Source organism: Euphorbia lathyris, chromosome 4 (assembly GCF_963576675.1).
Source record: "Euphorbia lathyris chromosome 4, ddEupLath1.1, whole genome shotgun sequence".
Lineage (NCBI taxonomy): Eukaryota > Viridiplantae > Streptophyta > Magnoliopsida > Malpighiales > Euphorbiaceae > Euphorbia > Euphorbia lathyris.
In genome coordinates this window covers 22004898-22014211 of record NC_088913.1, presented here as the reverse complement: position 1 = coordinate 22014211, position 9314 = coordinate 22004898, and the positions used below count along the sequence as shown (strand labels likewise).

Genomic DNA, 9314 nt, shown 5'->3' with positions numbered 1-9314 from the left:
TTACCATAATTATAGGTATAATTATAGTAATGTGATAATACCACAATCATATGCATAATTATAGGGATTGTTTTTTTTTGTAAACTATTGGGTATTTATAATCTCATTGATCAATAGAAATCCTCAAGGGTTCTACTTCTATTATGGTATCAGAGCTTAAACCCTCACTGCTGCACTCGCCTTCCCTTTCTCTTCTGCTACTTTTTTAATCCAAAACTAACCATCACTAGTACAGAAATGCTCACTTGTGTCGCACCTCTTGTGTCGCGCCTGAAGAGAAGGCGACACAACAGAGCAACTAGCGTTCTTTAAACGCGACACAACTAAGTATTCTGTGTCATCACTTGTGTCACGCTTGGAGAGCGTGCGTCACAAATGAGTTAGTTCTTGTATCGCCTGTCTTTTAGTGCGACACAAGAGTAAGCTTGTGACGCGCTTTTACTAAAATGACACAAGGAGTGTTTTATCTTTGTGACACGCTTTTATAAAAGCGACACAAGTAGTGTGTTATCTTTTAGTCGCTCCTTTATAAAGTGCGACACAACTAATACGAACTACTATTTAAATATAAATATTTTTTCTTCATATTTTTTTTTCTTAGTTTCTACATATTTCTTAAAAAACTAAAAAATTACAAAAATGATGAAAATTAAATATCCTATATATATATATATATATATATATATATATATATAAACTTAAAAACTTATCTCATATAATTTAACTAAAAATAAAATGAACTGAAAAATATATACTTAAAGTGTAAAAATGGAGGATCGAATGTAATTAAAAATAAAATGAACTAAAATGTAAATACGAAGGTTTGAACCTCTAACCTGTCAAAACATTAGCTAATATCTTAACAATTTGAGCCATTGTATTTCTTGTCAACCACTCACTGATTATAAACTTAACCCAATAAGTTAATTAAAAATAAAATGAACTAAAATGTAAATACAGAGGTTCCAAGCTCTAACCTATCAAACTATTATCTAATGTCTTAACCATCTGAACCATTGTATTACTTGTCAAGCATTTACTAATTATAAAAAATATAAAACGTTTAAATATAAGAATTTTACCTAACTAATAAAACCATAACTCTTTTATCGTATGCTTTCTCTGCTTCCTTATTTCTAGGTTTTATTTTCTCCATAGCCGCCAACCTCCATCTTGCACACTGCCATCTCCACCTTGCACCGTCACCTCGCACACCGCCGGTCATTCCACTTCTCAAGGCGCCGGAAACAAGGAGTGGCTTCCTCCACTGTTCATCCCTTCCGAGCGCTCTCGTTCCTCTACCGTCTCGCACAACGTCGTTCTGTCTCATCGTTCCTTCTTGCACAGTGTCGTTCCGTCTCGTCGTTCTATTCCGTCTCGCACATGCGATGTAAGTAAATTTCTGGATTAAATTTCTATTATTCATGTTTGTGATGAATTAATTTCTAGGTTAAATTTCTGTTCGTGGTGGTTATTTGGGATTTTTCTGCCGCAGTGCTTGGTTGGTCTAGTTAGGGTAGTAGTATATTGTTAGTCTCTTCCCTATTTGTTAGTCTCTTCCATCTTTGTAAGGTCAGATGATTATACAATCTGTTTGTTAGCCTCTTCCATTTTGAATATCAATATACAATCTGTTTGTTAGTCTCTTATGTCTGACATCATTCCTCTGCCATATTTTATGTATCATGAGTTATAAATCCTAATTTTAGGAGGCATTTAGACAAAGGTACTGGCATCCTCCAAGACATACTTCAACGTCTATATTAGCTTTGACTATTTTGAAATTTACGTTGCATCATCTTCTCGTGTACTTCGCATAGTTCCAACTTAATATTTACTCCCTCTCATCAGGTGATCTCCTCTGTATATGCTTGGTTAAGCTTATCTATTACTAAGGTAAAAAGATAAGGACTCAAAGCAGATTGTTAACTAAACAATTATAGGAATTTCTCTTGATTCCCCTATCAAGGTTCTTCACAGCCATAACCACTTCATTACACATGTCTTTAGTTGCATGAATATTCTTGGCATGGATCTTCTACTTCTCCAATTTGAACTAGAGAACCTCTCTTGATACTCTATCATAAGCTTTCTCAAGGTCCATGGAAACCATATGTTGGTCATATTTTGGCTAGTTGTACACTTCTCCAATTTGAACTAGAGAACCTCTCTTGAGACTCTCTCGTACGCTTTCTTAAGATCCATGGAAACCATATGTTGGTCATATTTTGGCTAGTTGTACATTTTCACCAAACTTCTTTTGTGGAATATAGCTTCCATAGTCAACTTCTGTTCATAAAGCCAAATTAATTCTCACACTTTAGAACAACTTCTCAACCTTAGTTCGGTGACCACCTGATACAAGTTCATAGTATGACTCATGAGCTTGATACATCTATAATTATTATACTCTGTTACTGAGGACAAACCATATAAACTCTTACATTTCCTGCACCCTTCCATACTTCTATGGGAATCTCATATGGTTCATTAACTATATTTTTTTTTGTTTTACTGATGATCAACCCCAGGTTTATTTCTCAGACTTACCCATTTCAGAATTCTAGTTTTCTGTGGCAGTTTTCAGAAGAAACAACACAATTACATCAAAGAATTCTCGGTCTTCTCACCATTATTTTATAGTCCTTTTGTTTTTGTTGTTCTTCTAAAATTTGAAATTGAATTTGTTTCCCTTAAACTCGAATCTAGTGAAAATGTACTAAATTTTATTCGGGAAATGTAGTTTCTTTTCTAGTAATTCTAATTCACTTGAGCTTTCAGCACTTATTGCTTTTTCCATTAACGAACTTGAATGCATGTGAGTTGGACAAGCTAGTGAATAAATTCGAAGCTTCATTTTTGTTCAACCTTATTAGTTCCTTGATTATCATAACTCAGTACTGCTATAGTTTAAGCATAATTTATGTTTTGTTGTGCCCTCTACTATGTAACATGCATAAATCAAAATAGTTTCGTCTCTTTGGCCAGAAGTACTAAATGGATTTGTTTTCTTATTAACCATGCAGCCTGTAAACATGGATGTCAAGCAAGATGGTATCAAGCAACCCCTATGGAGCAGGTACCACATTAGATCACATTTTTAATCCATAGCAAGTGACCCCGAAACATTTGTGTGGATGTAAAATTAATGGACTGTGCTTCTTGTTTGCAGGAGTTACCCCATGAGTTGGATGCGGAAGTAAAGTTTCTTAGAGGAGAGGGTGCTAATTTGGAGGTGCGGGATTGGTGATTGAGATTTCTAGTGGCAGAGTTATTTATTTATTATTTTCCCTCTCATTCTGATTTCTCAATTATTTGCAGGTATTAAAAGACAAAAATTTAAAGGGACAACTTTCTGATAGAGAAGGATTATATCGAACATCTGCACAAGCTGCTGCCAAGGCTGAGAAGGTGAATTACTTGCTACTTTATATCTTATAGTTTGTTCTAATTTTGTATCTTCTCTTTTCATCTCTAGTTTTGGAAGGTATAAAGGGTGAGTGTTGTAAAGTGATTCTCAATTTGTTTCATTAACGTTAGTTAATATATCAAAATAGTTTCTTTCTTGAAGGATAATTAGTTTTTCTGTTCTTAGATCCTGGCATGTTATTGTACTGTAACTGCTAGATTTTTTCTCTCCACACTGTTGATCCTTCCCATAAAATAAAAAGTAGAATTCTTTTTTCTTTCCTTTTCTAATATGTGATATTTCTAATCAGTGGCTTCCGCCAATTCCTGGAGGCTATCTCGATCCTGAAGGTGTTGAAAGGACATGGAGGATTCAACAAGAATCAATTGCTCCGGAAGTTGATATCTTAAGCTCAAAGAATCAACATGATGTAATCTTACCAGGTTGTCTGTTATCTTATTAGTGTTCATTTCCTTTTCTCTACAATGTATTAACGGTCCATTTAATTGAAAACAAAATAGCACACATATAGGTTTAACGTTTTAAAAATGTACCAATTTAGACCTCGATAACGGAACGAGACACGATGTTGATATTACTCTGTCAAGTTTTGTCAATTATACGTGGAGGGAAAGTCAAAACTTAACGGAGTAATAGGAATGACGTGTCCAATCCGTTCTTGAGACCTAGATTGATATTTTTTTAAACGTTAAGCCTATATTGGTACTATTTTGTACATGGGTCTAAATTTATTTCTACAAAAATCATAGGCCTATTTTGGTACCTTATCCCTTATGAGTGTGTATTTACTGTTAAATAATTTTCAATGAATAATAAAGTAAAAATGCTAGCTAGCCATGATTGTTAATACAATGTACGTGTAATTACTAGTGATATTTATGCTTGATTATAGTTCAATATTAAAGCTCCATTCAATCCAAAAAAAAAAAAAATATATATTTTAAAAATATCAATATTTTGCGTCGCACGTGAGGAAGGAGCGATACAAAGTGTACCGGATTAATCAGGGAGCTTGTGTCGCGCACCCTTGGAGCGCGTCACAAGAATATCATATGTTGTGTCGCGCACTCTAGAAGCGCGTCACAAGAGTTATCGCTCTATTGTATCGCGCGCTTGACAAGTGCGACACAACAGATGAGTAGCTTGTGTCGCTCTCAAGAGCGATGCAAAGTTCTTGTGTCGCACCCCTGTTGTGTCGCACAAAAGTGCGACACAACAACATGAAAAAGTGCGACACAAGTAAGCATTTCTGTACTAGTGCATGACCGAAAAACCTGCCTCATCTTCTCCTCCTCCTCATTTTTCACCCATTCACCCCCTTTCATCATGGGCTTCTCAACCTGGAATTTTGGGGCCCCGTCCTTCACCTCCACAAACTCATGTTGCTCATACTCACTAATCTTTCATTCCCACTGATTTACGAAAGCTATGCATACTATGACGATTGCACCAACACCCGAACAATGGCATATGGACACTGGGGCTACATCTCATATGATCGCTGATGGAGGTATGCTCACATCTTATTTTAATATGAGTCAAGATCGTAATATAATTGTTGGTAATGGTCAAAGTGTTCCAATTAGTGGTTATGGCAATGCAAGTTTACCCAGTTCCAACACCCATTTGCAATTAAATAATGTTTTGCATGCAGCCCAGTTGATTAAAAACCTTATATTTGTGCATAAATTTACCACTGATAATCATGTGTCTGTGGAATTTGATCCTTTTGGTTTCTCTGTGAAAGATCTACGAATGGGGGGCTTATTATGAGATGTAATAGTGAGGGTGATCTTTATCCTGTAACAACCAGTTCTGCTTCTGATTTATCTTATCCTTCTGCTTTTTCTGCTTTATCTCCTACTATTTGGCATAATCGTTTGGGACATCCAGGGGCTAATGTTTTAAGCACCCTTCAGAATAATAAATTTATTTATTGTACTAAGAAATTGGATGCTTCAGTTTGTTCATCTTGTATTTATGGGAAACAAATAAAATTGCCATTCGCCAAGTCTAACAGTTATACATGCATGCCCTTTGATATTGTTCATAGTGATGTTTGGACGTCACCCATTTTAAGCTCTAGTGGTCATCGCCATTATGTCCTTTTTCTTGATAATTATACAAATTTCTTGTGGACATTCCCCTTAGCAAATAAATCTCAAGTATATACCACTTTTCTTTCCTTTCGTACTTTTATTCGCACACAATTTGAACGAGACATCAAAACCTTTCAATGTGATAATGGTGGCAAATATAATAACATACAATTTTGTCAATTTTGTCAAACTAATGGCATGAAATTTCACTTCTCTTGTCCTCATACCTCTTCTCAAAATGGGAAATCGAAACGAACCATTCGTACTATCAATAATGTTATTTACACTATTCTAAATCATGCGTCCATTCCTTTATCTTTTTGGACTCATGCACTCGAACATGCTACGTATCTTCTCAATATCTACCCTCATAAAATTCTAGGTTTCCAATCACCCACCAAAATTCTATACCAACGTGACCCTAGCTTTTCCCATTTACGTATTTTTGGTTGTTTGTGCTTTCCCCTTATCCCCTCTACATCCCGAACTAAATTGCAAGCCCGATCTTCTCCATGTGTTTTCTTAGGATACCCGTCAAACCATCGGGGTTACAAATGTTTTGATCTGACAAACAATAAAATTATCATCTCAAGGCATGTCAAATTTGATGAAAAAGTATTCCATTTGCTACTCTTCAAAAACCAACGCCTACTCCTTCTCCTACCTCCGGTCTACTCTCTCCCTCTATTTATTATTCTCCACCACCTATGCATAAAAACAATATCACCCTGCCACCTTCCCATAACATTCCAGCTACACCCTCTTCCCATTTACCACCTGCTACTCCCACCGCCCCACACCTCACCCATACTATCTCCTTCCAACTCGTCAGTTCACTTGCCTCACCGTCACCCAACTCGCCCTCTTTTATATTAAATAACTCACCATATACTCCTGCCCATGCCACTGATCCAACACCACATACTCCCCCTACTGCCCCAAATATTCCCCTTATCGCCCCCTCTCATCATATGACTACCCGAGCCTAATATGGTATCTTTAAACCTCGTCGTTTCCTAAACATTCACATAACCACTCCTAAACATATTTCTCCCATACCCACAAATCCATCCCTTGCATTACGTGACCCGAATTGGAAACTTGTTATGACGGACGAATACGAGGCTCTTATTAAAAATAAGACGTGGGTACTTGTACCACATCCTAAAGCTACTAATGTTATTCGTAGTTGGTGGATTTTCAGGCACAAAACTAATGTAGATGGGTCATTCGAGAGGTATAAGGATCGCTTAGTTGGCAATGGGGCGAGTCAGTTGGTTGGTGTGGATTGTGGAGATACTTTTAGCCCAGTAGTTAAACCGGCAACAATTCGAGCAGTTCTGAGCATTGCTGTTTCAAAGAACTGGAGTCTCCATCAACTTGATGTGAAGAATGCCTTTCTTCACGGTGATCAAGCTTTGGGGTTTCGTGACCCTGAACATCCGGATCATGTTTGTTTACTCAAAAAGTCACTCTATGGGCTCAAACAGGCCCCTCAGGCTTGGTACCAACGATTTTCCTCCTTTCTCTCTACATTGGGTTTCTCTCATATTGTTTCTGACCACTCTCTTTTTGTGTTTCGCCAAGTAAACGACATAGCTTACTTACTATCGTATGTTGATGACATTGTTCTCACTGCTTCCTTTGATAATCTTCAGACCTCTATCATCAGCAAATTAAGCTCTGAGTTCGCTATGAAGGACTTAGGTCCACTACACTACTTCTTGGGCATCTCGGTTTCTCGAACTCCTGGAACTCTTTTTCTATCTCAAAAGAAATATGCTTCTGACATCATCAAAAAGGCCGACCTCACTTCTTATAACTCATATGCCACTCTAGTTGACACCAAACTAAAGCTAAGTATCTCCTCTGGTTCTCCATATCATGATCCAACCGAATATATGAGTCTCGCTAGTGCTCTGCAGTATTTGACTCTCACTCGGCCAGACATCTCCTACGCAATTCAGTAAGTGTGTTTGTTCATGCATGATTCGAAAACACAATATATGGCGGCAATCAAAAGGATACTTTGGTACATCAAAGGCACTATTGATCTCGGTCTCACACCACACCTTCCTCTCTGAGCACTTTGGTGTCCTATACTAATGCTGATTGGGGTGGTTGTCCTAACACACGTCGCTCGATGTCTGGTTACTGCGTCTTCCTTGGAGACAATCTCATATTTTGGTCTGCCAAGCGCCAACCTACTTTATCTTGCTCTAGTGCTGAAGCCGAATACCGGGGAGTTGCTAATGTTGTTTCTGAGACATGCTGGATTCGAAATCTTCTTCTTGAACTCCACTACCTGATCCAGAAATCTACCCTGGTATATTATGATAATATCAGTGCAGTTTATTTGTCTGGTAATCCTGTTCAGCATCAACGCACAAAACACATAGAGATGGGCATTCATTTTGTGCGAGAAAAGGTTGCCAAAGGCGAGGTTAGGGTTCTTCATGTTCCGTCTCGACATCAAAATGCTGATATCTTCACCAAAAGTCTTTCGCAGCTTCTATTTGATGACTTCCGATCTAGTCTCAATGTTCATCCTCCTCCCATTTCGACTACGGGGGTGTGTTAGATATATAATTATCTTATTTAGGAATTATTATTTGATTGATTTTCAATTATCACATTACCATAATTATAGGCATAACTATAGTAATATGATAGTAAATAGAATTATCACATTACCATAATTATAGGCATAATTATAGTAATGTGGTAATACCATAAGCATAATTATAGGAATTGTTTTTTTGTAAGCTCTTGGGTATTTATACTCTCATTGATTACCTCAAGGGTTCTACTTCTATTATTTTTGGGATGTGGTGGGTCAGGACGTGATACAATTGGTAACAATGGAATCATGCCCTCTATGCTAAATCATACCACTATTACTTTTATTCCCAAAGTTAAAAATCCCGAGGAGGTAAAAGACTTTCTTCCTATTGCACTTTGTAATGTTCTTTACAAACTTATATAAAAAACTTTAGCAAATCAATTGAAACGGGTATTACCCGGTCTTATATAGGGAACTCAGGCTGCATTTGTATCGAGTCATTTAATTACTGATAATGCTATTATTGCATTTGAATCTTTTTATAGTATGCAGGGTCGGATGAAGGGGATGAAAAGTAATTTTGCTCTTAAGTTGGACATGAGCAAAGCTTACGATCAGGTTGAGTGGAGTTTTTTACAACTCATGTTGATTCAAATGCAATTCCCTATGAAGTTTATCGATCTCATTATGCTCTGTGTATCATTAGTGACTATGTCAGTTAGAATTAATGCGTTTCTGGAAGGTTTCATCGAGCCCATGAGAGGCTTGCGACAAGGGGACCCTATATCTCCTTATCTTTTTTTTAATTTGTGCGGAGGGGCTTTCGGCAGCTATCAAAAAAGCAGAATTGCAGGGGCGGCTACATGGTGTCAAGCCAAGTAGGAATGGGCCGAGTATTTCACATCTTTTTTTCGCTGATGATTCCCTTTTTTTTGGTAAAGCTGTTCTGCATGAGGCTTTGACCATTTCTTGAATTCTTAAGCAATGCGAGGGTGCTTCGGGGCAGATGATCAATTTTGAGAAGTCAGAGATATTTTTCAGTAGGGGAGCTGATGTTAAGTTGAGGAGTTCAATTATCGAGTTAGTCCAAGTAAAGGAGACATGGGACTTCCTAAGTATTTAGGGTTGCCGACTATTATTAGAAGATCGAAAAAGGCGGTCTTTGTACCCATTAAAGAGAGAATTGTGAGGCGCCTTTCTAGCTGCAAAGGGAAATTATTAT

The 9314-nt window shown here is 37.2% G+C and overlaps 1 long non-coding RNA gene across 1 annotated transcript; it reads left to right on the top strand.

The window, feature by feature from the left end:
• Positions 1 to 3181: 3181 nt before the first annotated feature.
• Positions 3182 to 3907, top strand: LOC136226090 (uncharacterized). Its single transcript, XR_010687593.1, has 3 exons — positions 3182 to 3235; positions 3322 to 3411; positions 3720 to 3907. It is a non-coding gene; the product is annotated as an uncharacterized lncRNA (long non-coding RNA).
• Positions 3908 to 9314: the final 5407 nt, after the last annotated feature.